Here is a 13355-nt window from a genome sequence, read left to right as displayed (position 1 = left end):
TCATAGGTCTTTGTGAATATTAGAAAATATATGTGAAAGTGCTTTAGTCTGGAATAATAGCAACCACTTTTCAAGCGTTTACTGTGTGCTATATGCCATTCAGAACACTTTACATACATTATTTCATTTAATTATCACAACACTTGCATGAATTAGGTAATTGTTATTATCTGCATTTTAGGGATGAGGAAAAAGAGACACAGAATTTAAGCAACTCATCTGAGGTCACGCAGCTAATAAGTACCAAAATCAGATTCAAACCTTAGTTGACCTCCAGAGCCCATGCTACATTGCCTCTCATTTGATAAGCATTTGAGTAATAGCCAATAATAGCTGCCATTTTTGTGTTCCAAACATACTAGGCATCATCCTAAATGTCTGCTCTACTTTATCTCTGATCTGTTCATTTTTTTCCTTTTACTCCTTATGCCTACTGTTTAAAAGTATCTGTCCTAGGGCTTCCCTGGTGGCGCAGTGGTTGAGAGTCCACCTGCCGATACAGGGGCCACGGGTTCGTGCCACGGTCCGGGAAGATCCCACATGCCGTGGAGCGGCTGGGCCCGTGAGCCATGGCCGCTGAGCCTGCACGTCCGGAGCCTGTGCTCCGCAACGGGAGAGGCCACAGCAGTGAGAGGCCCGCGTACTGCAAAAAAAAAAAAAAAAATCTGTCCTAAAAGTTGGAGAAACAAAATAATTTCCTTGAAGTCATTAGTTAACAATTAAGGAGTATTGATCAGGAATATTATATTTCTCAGAGGGGAAGAGATCAGTAAGCCTTGAAGGAGTAAGAAAAACCCTTTTGGACCTGGAGCTTCAGCATCCCACAGACCGCCTTTGAGAAGGTGATAAATCTCTGGACTTTCTTCCCCAGAAAAAGCACACATATACATACACACACAAAATTTTGCATTTGATTTCAAGAGGCTTGTGAATTCCCTGAAAGTCATCTGAGAATCCCTGGCCTAGCTAAGAGGGGGGAGGATATTCCCGGCAGAGGTCACAGTACTATTAGTTGCAGAAAGGTGAGCGGAACCATCTGCTGGATGGCCTAGTGCTTGTAAGGAAACAGGGAATCAGACCAGAGAGGCAGAGTGGTAACTAGTCTATGGAGCACACTGCCCACTGTTCTTACACTTGGATCCCACCCCTAGAAATTTATCTTAAGGAAAGATTAATATAATCATTATTTACAGCACTAAAATATCTACATAAAATAATACAATACTATCTAATATTGTAACTAAGAAAAAACTGGAAACAATTGAAATTTCAATAATAGAAAAATATTAAAAATTAGGGTGCTTTAAATTGCTAGAATACACAACCATTAAACACAGTAATTGTAAAGCCTTTGTATAAACAAGTGTCTAGAAAAATTGTCAAAGATTTTAAAATAGGCAGAAGAGATTACTGGTGTCCTTTCTGTGGAATGCTAGACGTTATCTAGCGGACCAACTGAGGATAAACTGATTCTATACGGATGTGCACTTCAGATTTTCTTTCTTCTAACTAGGCTGTTTTACAATTCTTCAGGAAGTTAAATTGTAGAAAACTGATAGTAATGCAAAAGATCTTTGTCCACAAAAATACATGTGAATTTTGTCTGATAGAAATATAATTAATTTCTACTCTGTAAAAAGATGACCCCAAATATTACATTATATTGTCCTATAAGATATTAATCAGATTTGCATCTCTTAGCAAATTTATTTCATCATTCCTAATTGCCTCTATTTATCTATTCTTCAAATTCTCCTTTGAATTGGTCTTAATATCTTACTGATTCCCATATTAATTAACTAGGTGAAAAATCCTTAGCACCTGCATTAGTTACTCATTGCTTCTTACCAAATAACCCCCAAACTTAGTGGCTAAAACAGCAGACACTTATTATGTCACAATTTCTGTGAGCTAGGAATCTGCAAGTAGCTTAGCTGGGTCTGGGTCAGGGTCTCTCATGAGACTGCAGTCTTCTCAAGGCTCGACTGAAAAAGGATTTTCTTCCAAGCTCACTCATGTGCTTGTTGACAGGTCCCAGAAGATCTGCTTCTAAACTCACTCACGTGGGCATCTTCACAGGGCTGTCTCATGACATGGCAACTGGCTTCTCCCAGAACTGAGCAATCCAAGACAGAGAGAGAATAGCCATGTGGAAGCAACAGTCTTTTTATAACCTAGTATCAGATATGACATCATCATTTCTGCCATATTCTATTCCTTATAAAGGGTCCAGCTAAAAATTATTTTGAGCTGAAGGCATTTGATAACAGACAGATGCAAGAAGAGGTTTTTCCCCACCCCGAACTCCCTTTATCTGCCTAAAAGCAGAGCCTCCCAAAAGAAGCTCAACTGTCATACATCTTCTTCCAAGGAGTTTCTTAACCAGGGAAGATTGACCCTATCACCAGAAAGGGCTGTCAGCACCAGGATAAGACATTACCTAAACAAAACTAGTCTATCTCCCACCTATTCCCCTAAGGGCCATTTATCTTTTCTAAAAGTCATTTGTTTTCCCGTAAGTGCTCTTTCTCCATCTCCCCTTTCCCTATTAAGATGGTATATAAGCTCCAAATTCTAACTGCCCCCTTGAGTCACATTTTTCTGTGTGCCCCTGCAAACATACGTGGATTTAAAATTTGTCTTTTCTCCTGTTAATATCAGTTTTTTTATCAGTTTAAGTCATACGCTCCCAATTAGTAAACCTAAGAGAGTGGAGGAAAAGTTTTTCCTTCCTGACACTTAGAAGCCAGTCAATAAGAGCAGCCCTGCTCAACGTGAGGGGACTACACAAGGTCATGACAAGTAGGAGGCAGAAATCATTGGGGCCATTTTAGAGGCTGCACCACAACACATTTGCACAAAAGTCATGCTTTTAAGTCTGAAAATTATACTTTAACCCAAGGAAAAGTCTTATGATGTAAAATCACATAAAAAGAGCAGACTATGAAAATGAATATATACCATTATTTCAAACACAGAAATAATACTATGCCTACAGACAAATACTGGCAGAGATAGAAAGGGAGTAAAAGAAATGTCTAAGAATATAACAGCTGTGTGAGAGTGGAGTTTAAAATCTGGGGCTCTTCTTTATTTTCATTCATTCTTTTTTTTTCTTTAAAATCACCTCAAGGGACTTCCCTGGTGGTCCAGTGGTAAAGAATTGACCTCGCAATGCAGGGGACGTGGGTTTGACCCCTGGTCGGGGAACTAAGATCCCACATGCTGCGGGGCAACTAAGCCTGTGCGTGGCAACCACTAAGCTCACACACCTCAATTGCATGCCACAAACTACAGAGGCCACGCACCCTGGAGCCCGCGCCACAACTAAAGAAGAGAAAACCTGCGTGCCACAACTAAAGAGAAGTCCGTGCGCCACAACGAAGAGCCCGCGCTGCAATGAAAGATCCCACGTGCCTCAATGAAGATCCTGCATGCTGCAACTAAGACCTGACACGGCCAAAAAAGATAAAGAAAATAAGTAAATAAAATAAAAAAAATTTTTTTTTTTTTTTGCGGTAGGCGGGCCTCTCACTGCTGTGGCCTCTCCCGTTGCGGAGCACAGGCTCCAGACACGCAGGCTCAGTGGCCATGGCTCACAGGCCCAGCCGCTCCACGGCATGTGGGATCTTACTGGACCGGGGCACGAACCCGTGTCCCCTGCATCGGCAGGTGGACTCCCAACCACTGCGCTACCAGGGAAGCCCTAACTAAATATTTTAAAAAATAGTAATGAAAATAAAATCATCTCAAATATTTTGTTTTTTCAACACAAAAGAAAAAATCAAAAGAAGGCTTGACCTCACTGGTATATAAAATATGAAATCCTAAATTAATCAAACAGGAATGCACCAGGATGAAAGTAAAATTTTTTTTTAATTAATTTATTTTTTTTTAATTTTTATTTTTGGCTGCATTCGGTCTTTGTTGCTGTGCGCCAGCTTTCTCTGGTTGTGGAGAGCAGGGGCTACTCTTCATTGCAGTGCACAGGCTTCTCATTGCAGTGGCTTCTCTTGTTGCGGAGCACGGGCTCTAGGCATGCAGGCTTCAGTAGTTGTGGCACGCAAGCTCAGTAGTTGTGGCACGCGAGCTCTAGAGCACAGACTCAGTAGTTGTGGCACATGGGCTTAGTTGCTCTGTGGCATGTTGGATTTTCCTGGGCCAGGGCTCAAACCTGTGGCCACTTCACTGGCAGGCAGATTCTTAACCACTGCACCACCAGGGAAGCCCCTGATTTTTTTTTAATATATAAATTTATTTATTTATTTCTGGCTGCATTGGGTCTTTGTTGCTGCGCGTGGGCTTTCTCAAGTGTGGTGAGTGGGGGCTACTCTTCGTTGTGGTGCGTGGGCTTCTCATCGCGGTGGCTTCTCTTGTTGCGGAGCATTGGGTCTAGGTGTGTGGGCTCAGTAGTTGTGGCTCGTGGGCTCTAGAGAGCAGGCTCAGTAGTTGTGGTGCACGGGCTTAGTTGCTCCGTGGCACATGGGATCTTCCCGGACTAGGGCTCAAACCTGTGTCCCCTGCATTGGCAGGTGGGTTCTTAATCACTGCACCACCAGGGAAGTCCCCCAAAGTCAGTTTTGAATAAAGGAATTTTCTTCAGTTTCAGTTGCATTTTCTCTAAATTAATAAACTGAGGCAGGACTTCCCAGACTTCTCTTGCATTCCTATACACTAATGATGAAAAATCTGAAAGAGAAATTAAGGAAACACTCCCATTTACCACTGCAACAAAAAGAATGAAATACCTAGGAATAAACCTACCTAAGCAGACAAAAGACCTGTATGCAGAAAACTATAAGACACTGATGAAAGAAATTAAAGATGATATGAACAGATGGAGAGATATACCATGTTCTTGGATTGGAAGAATCAATATTGTGAAAATGACTATACTACCCAAAGCAATCTACAGATTCAATGTAATCCTTATCAAATTACCAATAGCAGTTTTTACAGAGCTAGAACAAAAAATCTTAAAATTTGTATGGAGACACAAAAGACCCCGAATAGCCAAAGCAGTCTTGAGGGAAAAAGCCGGAGCTGGAGGAATCAGACTCCCTGAATTCAGACTATACTACAAAGCTACAGTAATCAAGACAATATGGTACTGACACAAAAACAGAAATGTAGATCAATGGAACAGGATAGAAAGCCCAGAGATAAACCCATGCACTTATGGCCAACTAATCTATGACAAAGGAGGCAAGGATATACAATGGAGAAAAGACAGTCTGTTCAATAAGTGGTGCTGGGAAAACTGGACAGTTACATGTAAAAGAATGAAATTAGAACATTCCCTAACACCATACACAAAAATAAACTCAAGGGGCTTCCCTGGTGACGCAGTGGTTGAGAGTCCGCCTGCCGATGCAGGGGACACGGGTTCGTGCCCCGGTCTGGGAGGATCCCACATGCCGCGGAGCGGCTGGGCCCGTGAGCCATGGCCACTGAGCCTGCGCGTCCAGAGCCTGTGCTCCGCAATGGGAGAGGCCACAACAGTGAGAAGCCCGCGTACCGCAAAATAAAATAAAATAAAATAAAATAAACCTCAAAATGGAGTAGAGACCTAAATGTAAGACCAGACACTCTAAAGCTCTTAGACGAAAATATCGGAAGAACACTCTTTGACATAAATCACAGCAAGATCTTTTTTGATCCACCTCCTAGAGTAATGGAAAGAAAAACAAAAATAAACAAATGGGACCTAAGGAAATTTAGAAGCTTTTACAAAGCAAAGGAAACTACAAACAAGATGAAAGACAACCCTCAGAATGGGAGAAAATATTTGCAAATGAATCAACAGACAAAGGATTAATCTCCAAAGTATATAAACAGCTCATGCAGCTCAATATTAAAAAAACAAACAACCCAATCCAAAAATGCGCAGAACACCTAAATAGACATTTCTCCAAAGAAGACATACAGATGGCCAGGAAGCACATAAAAAGCTGCTCAACATCACTAATTATTAGAGAAATGCAAATCAAAACCACAATGAGGTATCACCTCACACCAGTTAGAATGGGCATCATCAGAAAATCTACAAACGACAAATGCTGGAGAGGGTGTGGAGAAAAGGGAACCCTCTTGTACTGTTGGTGGGAATGTAAATTGATACAGCCACTATGGAGAACTGTATGGAGGTTCCTTAAAAAACTAAAAATGGAATTACCATATGACCCAGCAATCCCACTACTGGGCATATACCTGGAGAAAACCATAATTCAAAAAGACACATGCACCCCAATGTTCATTGCAGCACTGTTTACAATAGCCAGGTCATGGAAGCAACCTAACTGCCCATCGACAGACGAATGGATAAAGAAGTTGTGGTACATATATACAATGGAATATTACTCAGCCATAAAAAGGAATGAAACTGGGTTATTTGTAGAGACATGGATGAATCTAGAGACTGTCATACACAGTGAAGTAAGTCAAAAGAGAAAAACAAATATCGTATATTAACACATATATGTGGAACCTAGAAAAATTGTACAGATGAACCGGTTTGCAGGGCAGAAATTGAGACACAGATGTAGAGAAGAAACGTATGGACACCAATGGGGGAAAGCGGCAGCGGGTGGGGGTGATAGTGGGATGAATTGGGAGATTGGGATTGACACGTATACACTGATGTGTATAAAATGGATGACTAATAAGTACCTGCTGTATAAAAATAAATAAATTTAATTTAATTTAAAAATTCAAACAAAAAAAATTACAAGTGAGTGCACCCTTTGAGACAATAGTTTCATTTTGGGGAACTTATTGTAAGGCTGTACTCCTCAATGTGTGAAATGACGATGGACAAAGGTATTCATTGCAATGATTTTTGTGCTAGCAAAGATTGAAAACAGATAAAATGTACATCATTATATAAAATTCAAACAAAAATTCCCTAGGAATGCGGAAGCTTTTATGTACTAAAACAGAAGTATTTCCTAGATGGATTAATAGAAAAGGAAGAGGCAAAACTGCATGGTTATCTGTTTTAAGTTTAAAAAAGAAACACCAGGAGATATTTCACATTCCTATGTATTATCAACATAAAGACTATCTCTGGAAGTATATACAATTAGCTAATAATAGTAGTTACCTATTGGGAGAGTGTGGAAGTTGAACAGATAAGGGAGGGACAGAAAGAAGATTTTTTCTGGACTTCAAAAATTTTTTCAAATCATGTGAATGTATTACATATTCAATAAAGTAAATATATAAGCACACTCCCAGAAAAAAATATATAACCCATGCCTAAGTCATAAATATATATGCCACCCCTAATAAAATGGAAAACATCTCAAATGTCAGTTTTTGTTTGAATTTTATAGTTGGAATTTTAGATGATTTTAATAGAGTTATGCATGTATGCATATGCACACATGAGCACACACACATGCATATATATATGTAGGTACTGAGAGGGAAAAAAAGCATCCTTTGACATCCAGGAACTGACCTGGTACTACCAGCTGGTAGTACTATTGGTACTACTACTACTGGTACTACTGCTATGAGCTGGCCTGACAGCTAGGTCTTAATGTTCTCCTGTTGGACATGAACTATTTCACAGACCATCAACATCAGACGAGGCCACTCTGTGACCATGATACATCAACACAAAAACAAGAGCACTTCATAATCATGTCTGAACACAGACAAAACGCTAACAGTATGCAAGCCATAAAATGCCACACATCCGCCTATCCCGACTAATGTGAATGATGCTGCTTTAGCTTTGCTGTAATCTGTCCTTCTAATAAATAAGATTTACTGAGATACTCAGTGACAGAATTGTCCCCACTTTCTAACAGCCTGGGTGAACCCTGTCTTCTTTGTACCCTCCTCAAAATCATCCAACCAAAGCTCAGGTCCTAAATGAGTCCTTTCTAACACCCTCTTACTGAGATGCCCTGCAGTTCCCCATGGTATATGTTCTCTCCTGCTGCAATGAGTTATAAACCAAACTTGTTCAACTACAGGAGTGTTCTTGATGGTATTTGGCTGAAGAGCATTTGACAAAATATATGAATAAAGATTAAATAATCTCCAGTTTAGCCTGGCATTTACACGAGACTCTACTACAGGCAAACGTGGATTCAAACCTGTCACTAGCCCAGTCAGCCCCAAACCACCAGGGACAAGCATGCAGGTGACAAAGTCAGGTAAAATGACTCCTTACTATGAGGGAGACTGCACACCAAAGGAGCTATGGGGCAGGAAAATATAGAATTATTGTAGGATTTGAGGAAAGGGCAGAATTTTAGGTGTAACTGAGGGAAGCATTGTTCTGATTAGGCTTAGAGTGAAACAGGGCTATTTATAAATGGGTTAACATCAGTTTAGGACCGCTAATGGACCAAGGGTCCTGTTTCCTTGGATATTACAAAGTTAAGGTAGATATGGAATGTTGTGTCCAGAACTCATCTGAAACTCTCACCTAGGTTGAAAATCAAGGCAGTCTCTCTGTATCAAAGCGACTAAGAACCTCTAGGCAAAAGTAGGGTGTTTCTTTTTTACTGGTATAATTTCAAACAACGACCTTTTTGATACTCTGTGATTTTAGAAAACAAGGTTTTTCAGTGAGTACGAAAGCAGTGGTCCCTCCAAAAGGGGATCATTTCTAACACTTTATGGTTACCATGTATCCTTAGGAGAAACAATAGTTCTTGCCAACTTTGCAGCTAGCTTTATCTGTGTCTGTCCCCCCCAACCCTCAACTTGCCTGCCAGCTTGGTGAATGGCAGGACAGACTTCTACTTCCTCAGATTCCATCTGTTCCTCTTACTATGTACTTTCACCCAAGTAGCTTGACCTCTTATACTTCAGTTACCTCCCCTGTAAACTGGGGATACCTACTATATAGGGTTAATATTTAAATGAGATAATGTTTGTAAAGAGTCCAACATGTTACACGGATATAGTGCATACTCAAAAAAAAATCATCTGTCACCATAGAGATAGACTTTCTGGGTCAGATAAGTTGTTTCTCCTGGTCTAGGAAATAAAACGAAATCCTGTCTTATGAGGGTCTGTTAGATTTCATCCTGTTGTATGATACTCCATTTATTGAGTGCCTATACTGTTGGGGGCAATCAGGAGAGAAGCTTTATAACACAAGGAGGAGTTCAGCGTTTTTTTAGAGCCAGCAATGCAGCCTGAAAGGTGAAGAGTTTAAGACTCAGGGAAATTATGGATGCAGGATTCTTTTTATTCCAGTTTTACTGAGACATAATTGACATATAACATTGTATTCATTTTAAGTGTACAACATAAACATCAGTATTCTGATTAACAACAGTTTAGCATACCCTTGAGGTCCAATAGCTACTAGAACTTACATGATGTGCTGTTGTAAGTTGTAATGATGTGTTGTTGAAAGAAAGAAAGAGAGAGAAGGAGGGAGGGAGGAAGGGAGGGAGGGAAGGAGGAGAAAGGAGGGAGGGAGACTATAAACACAAGCCCAGAGATGGATTTTCTTCATGATGTGCCAGAGGACAAAGCACTTCTGAGCTGTAAGGACTGATAAACATTTATTTGATCCTACCTGTAGCATTTCTGAACCACTTTATCTTGGGCATCTTCTAAGACTTTTGATCTTTTTCTTTCTGTCCTGAACTGTACATAATTAAATCTGGATGTCTGGCCATCTAATCCTCTAATCCTAGCTGCATTCAAATGTAGCCAGTGAAGAGTACAAAATACATCATGACCATTTAAGTATAAGAGTGTCAGTCCCTGAATATACATCCTTGAAGAAAGCTTGTCAAGAAAAAAAAAATCTTCTTTCAGCCTTAAAAATGTCATATCCTTTGACTTAATAAGAATCTATCTGAAGGAAAGAATTCCAATTATGCAAAAGCTTTTATGACGAAATATTTACCAAAACATTATTTATAATGGTGGAAAATTGGTAACAATCTAAAGACACAACAGTAGAAGATCTATTAATTACGGTACTTCAACTGGATGGGCTACTATGCAGTCATTTTTTAAAATGATATTTCTGAATAATTTATAAGCCCCTAGAAAAGTGTTTACATAAAATTTTTGTTTAAAATGCAGAAAATAAGTCTTCCTGGTGGCACAGTGGTTAAGAATCCACCTGCCAATGCAGGGGACACGGGTTCGAGCCCTGGTCTGTGAAGATCCTACATGCCGTGGAGCAACTAAGCCCGTGCGCCACAACTACTGAGCCTGTGCTCTAGAGCCCGCGAGCCACAACTACTGGGCCCACGTGCCACAACTACTGAAGCCTGTGCACCTAGACCCTGTGCTCCACAACAAGAGAAGCCACTGCAATGAGAAGCCCGCGCACTGCAACGAAGAGTAGCCCCTGCTTGCCGCAACTAGAGAAAGCCCGCGTACAGCAACAAAGACCCAACGTGGCAAAAAAAAATTAATCAATTAATTAATTAATTAAAAATTTTAAAAAATAATAAAATGCAGAAAATAAAATAGGATATACAATACAGTCCAACAACAACAACAACCAAATCTAGGCTTTAAAAAAAAGATGAGAAGGAAATAGACAAAAATGTTAATAGGGGTTGTTTTCGGTTGTGGGAGTATGAGAGGGCTGAGATTACTGCCCCTCATTCTTTCCACATGTTGGTATTTTTGCAACTTTTTTGTAACGAGCACACTATATTTTCCTCTTGATGTTTCTTCATCTGTTCTTATTATCCTTACATAATTCTTAGAGCCCTGAGCAATAGCACCCTCAAGGAGCTGTGCTGTGGAGGAGCGAGTACAATACTAAAGAAACAGAGACTAGAACTCACCATCCTAAGAACTCAAGTAGGATGCATCCAAAGCTAACTAATGTCAGACATTGTTTTTCATGTGAAATTTTAATTTGCTTAGAATTTTTTAAAGTTACTGTAACTCCAACTTCCAGATGGAAGTTGGAAGGGAAGTCCCTAGACAACAACTATGTAGCAGGCTTATAAAACAACACAACTAGATTGGAGGTGTATGAGAACAGAGGGCTCCAGAAGGGGTATCTCTAGGAAAGCATGGAGACCGTGCATTGTCTGATATGTTTGACTCTATAGAAGCCTATACTAAGAAGCTGTTGGAGTATATGGGAAGAATTAGCAATAGATATATAGAAAATTGAGCATATTAAAAGATGAGACAATTATTAAATCTGGAAGAAACAGAAATATATGTAAGAAAGGAAACATAATTTATGTATGATATATGATTCAATAGTAAATTATGCTTAGTCATATTGAATTAACTAAACTTGCTTACGTAACTATATTGAAAGGATGGGAAGAGTGGAAGAAGAGAATGGTTGAAGAATGCTGAATCTCTGTCTGCCATAATTACAAAATAATAATGACTGAAACAGATAAATCGAGAAATAACAATCTTAGCATATTATTTAGGACTATGAAGTGGAGGACCAGAAGAACAACTAAAATAGTTGGGAAAAAAAGCTGCTCTGAGGAGCAGGATTGGGGAGCAAAGAGGGACGGGATAGGAATGAGGACATTATAACCCTTTTAGAATTTCATTATTTGACTTTTTAACCTCATGCAGCCATTATTAAAAAGGTTTTATTTTGATTTTTTAATTAACCACAAAACCATGATGAGATATTACCTCATACTCATTATGATGGCTACTGTAAAATGAACAAAAACAAAATCAGAAAATAACAAGTGTTGGGACTTTCCTGGTGGCGCAGTGGTTAAGACTCCTTGCTCCCAATGCAGGGGGCCTGGATTCAATCCCTGGTCAGGGAACTAGATCCCACATGCATGCTGAAACTAAGAGTTCACATGCCACAACTAAGGAGCCTGGGAGCCACAACTGAGACCTGACGCAACCAAATAAATAAATAAATAAATAAAATAACAAGTGTTGATGAGGATGTGGAGAAATTGGAATCCTTGTGCACTGTTGGTAGGAATGTAAAATAGTGCAGCACTATGGAAAACAGTATGACAGTTCCTCCAAAAAATTAAAAATAGAACTACCATATGATCCAGCAATTCTACTTCTGGGTATATACCCGAAAGAATTTAAAGCATGGTCTCAAAGAGATATTTGTATATACATGTTCATAGCAGCAGTATTCACAATAGCCAAATGAGGGAAGCAACCCATGTGTCCATGAATAGATGAAGGGATAAACAAAATGTGCTACATACATACAATTGTATGTTATTCAGCCTTAAAAAGCAAAGGAATTCTGACACATGCTACAACATGGATGAATCTCGATGGCATTATACTAAGTGAAATAAGCCAGTCACAAAACGATAAACACTTTTGTATGATTACACTTATATGAGGTTCCTAGAGTAATCAAATTCATAGAGATGGAAAGCAGAAAGGTGGTTGATAGGAGCTGGAAGGAAGAGGAATGGGAAGTTGTTGTTTAATGAATATAGAGTTTCAGTTTTGCAAGGTGAAAAGAGTTCTGGAGGTTGGTTGCACAACAGTGTGAATATACTTAATGCCACTGACCTATATACTTAAAAATGGTTAAGATGGGGACTTCCCTGGTGGTGCAGTGGTTAAGAATCCACCTGCCAATGCAGCCAAGACAATGAGAAGCCCGTGCACGGCAACGAAGAGTAGCCCCCACTCGCCTCAACTAGAGAAAGCCTGTGCACAGCAACGAAGACCCAACGCAGCCATAAATAAATAAATAGATAACTTTATTTAAAAAATGGTTAAGATGGTAAATTTCATGTTCTGTGTATTTTACTACAATTTAAAAAAATTATAAATTAACCAAAGTAGTTGGAATTCAGACTACATATGACTATGGTATGTGCTCTGCTATTATACTCTCTTGTGGAGTGTAATAATCTTTAGCTGAGCTCTGCAATGCAACTGCACATCTTAAGATATCAAGAAATGATAAACATAGCCCAGGAGAACATAATATATTTTTCCTTTTAAGATTAAGTGATGAGTACAGCTTACAACACCTGACTAAATTTAGAATATAAAAGGAGGTAGTTTTGGTCATCCTAACTACTGCCTAGAAACTGGCTTGACATCCAGCCAAAATCATTGTCAAATTAATTGATGTATACATTCCATATTTATTCAGCAAGTGTTAACTGAGCACTGACTATGTGCCAGGCACTGTACTGGACAATGAAAGTACCTTGTAATTCATGAGCCAACTTCAGAAAGAGAAAGGGATTAAGTCAGGAAGAGCAGAGTCTGAGCCCCTACTGGGTACCAAGCACTATGCCAGCTTTATTTTTTTTTAAGACTTATTTATTATTTATTTTATTTTATTTTTGGCTGCATTGGGTCTTAGTTGCAGCACATGGGATCTTTGTTGAGGCATATGGGATCTTCATTTTGGTGCACGGGCT

General features: G+C 39.4%; 2 protein-coding genes across 5 annotated transcripts in view; one reads left to right on the top strand and one right to left on the bottom strand.

The window, feature by feature from the left end:
- Positions 1 to 13355, top strand: part of PIK3C2A (phosphatidylinositol-4-phosphate 3-kinase catalytic subunit type 2 alpha) — a 173320-nt gene that overhangs the window by 33908 nt on the left and 126057 nt on the right. The gene's annotated exons all lie outside the window — the stretch shown is intronic.
- Positions 1 to 13355, bottom strand: part of NUCB2 (nucleobindin 2) — a 113120-nt gene that overhangs the window by 79613 nt on the left and 20152 nt on the right. The window lies entirely within an intron of this gene.

This window comes from Mesoplodon densirostris, chromosome 7 (genome assembly GCF_025265405.1).
Source record: "Mesoplodon densirostris isolate mMesDen1 chromosome 7, mMesDen1 primary haplotype, whole genome shotgun sequence".
In the NCBI taxonomy this organism is placed as follows: domain Eukaryota; kingdom Metazoa; phylum Chordata; class Mammalia; order Artiodactyla; family Ziphiidae; genus Mesoplodon; species Mesoplodon densirostris.
This window is presented reverse-complemented; position numbering and strand designations above follow the sequence as displayed.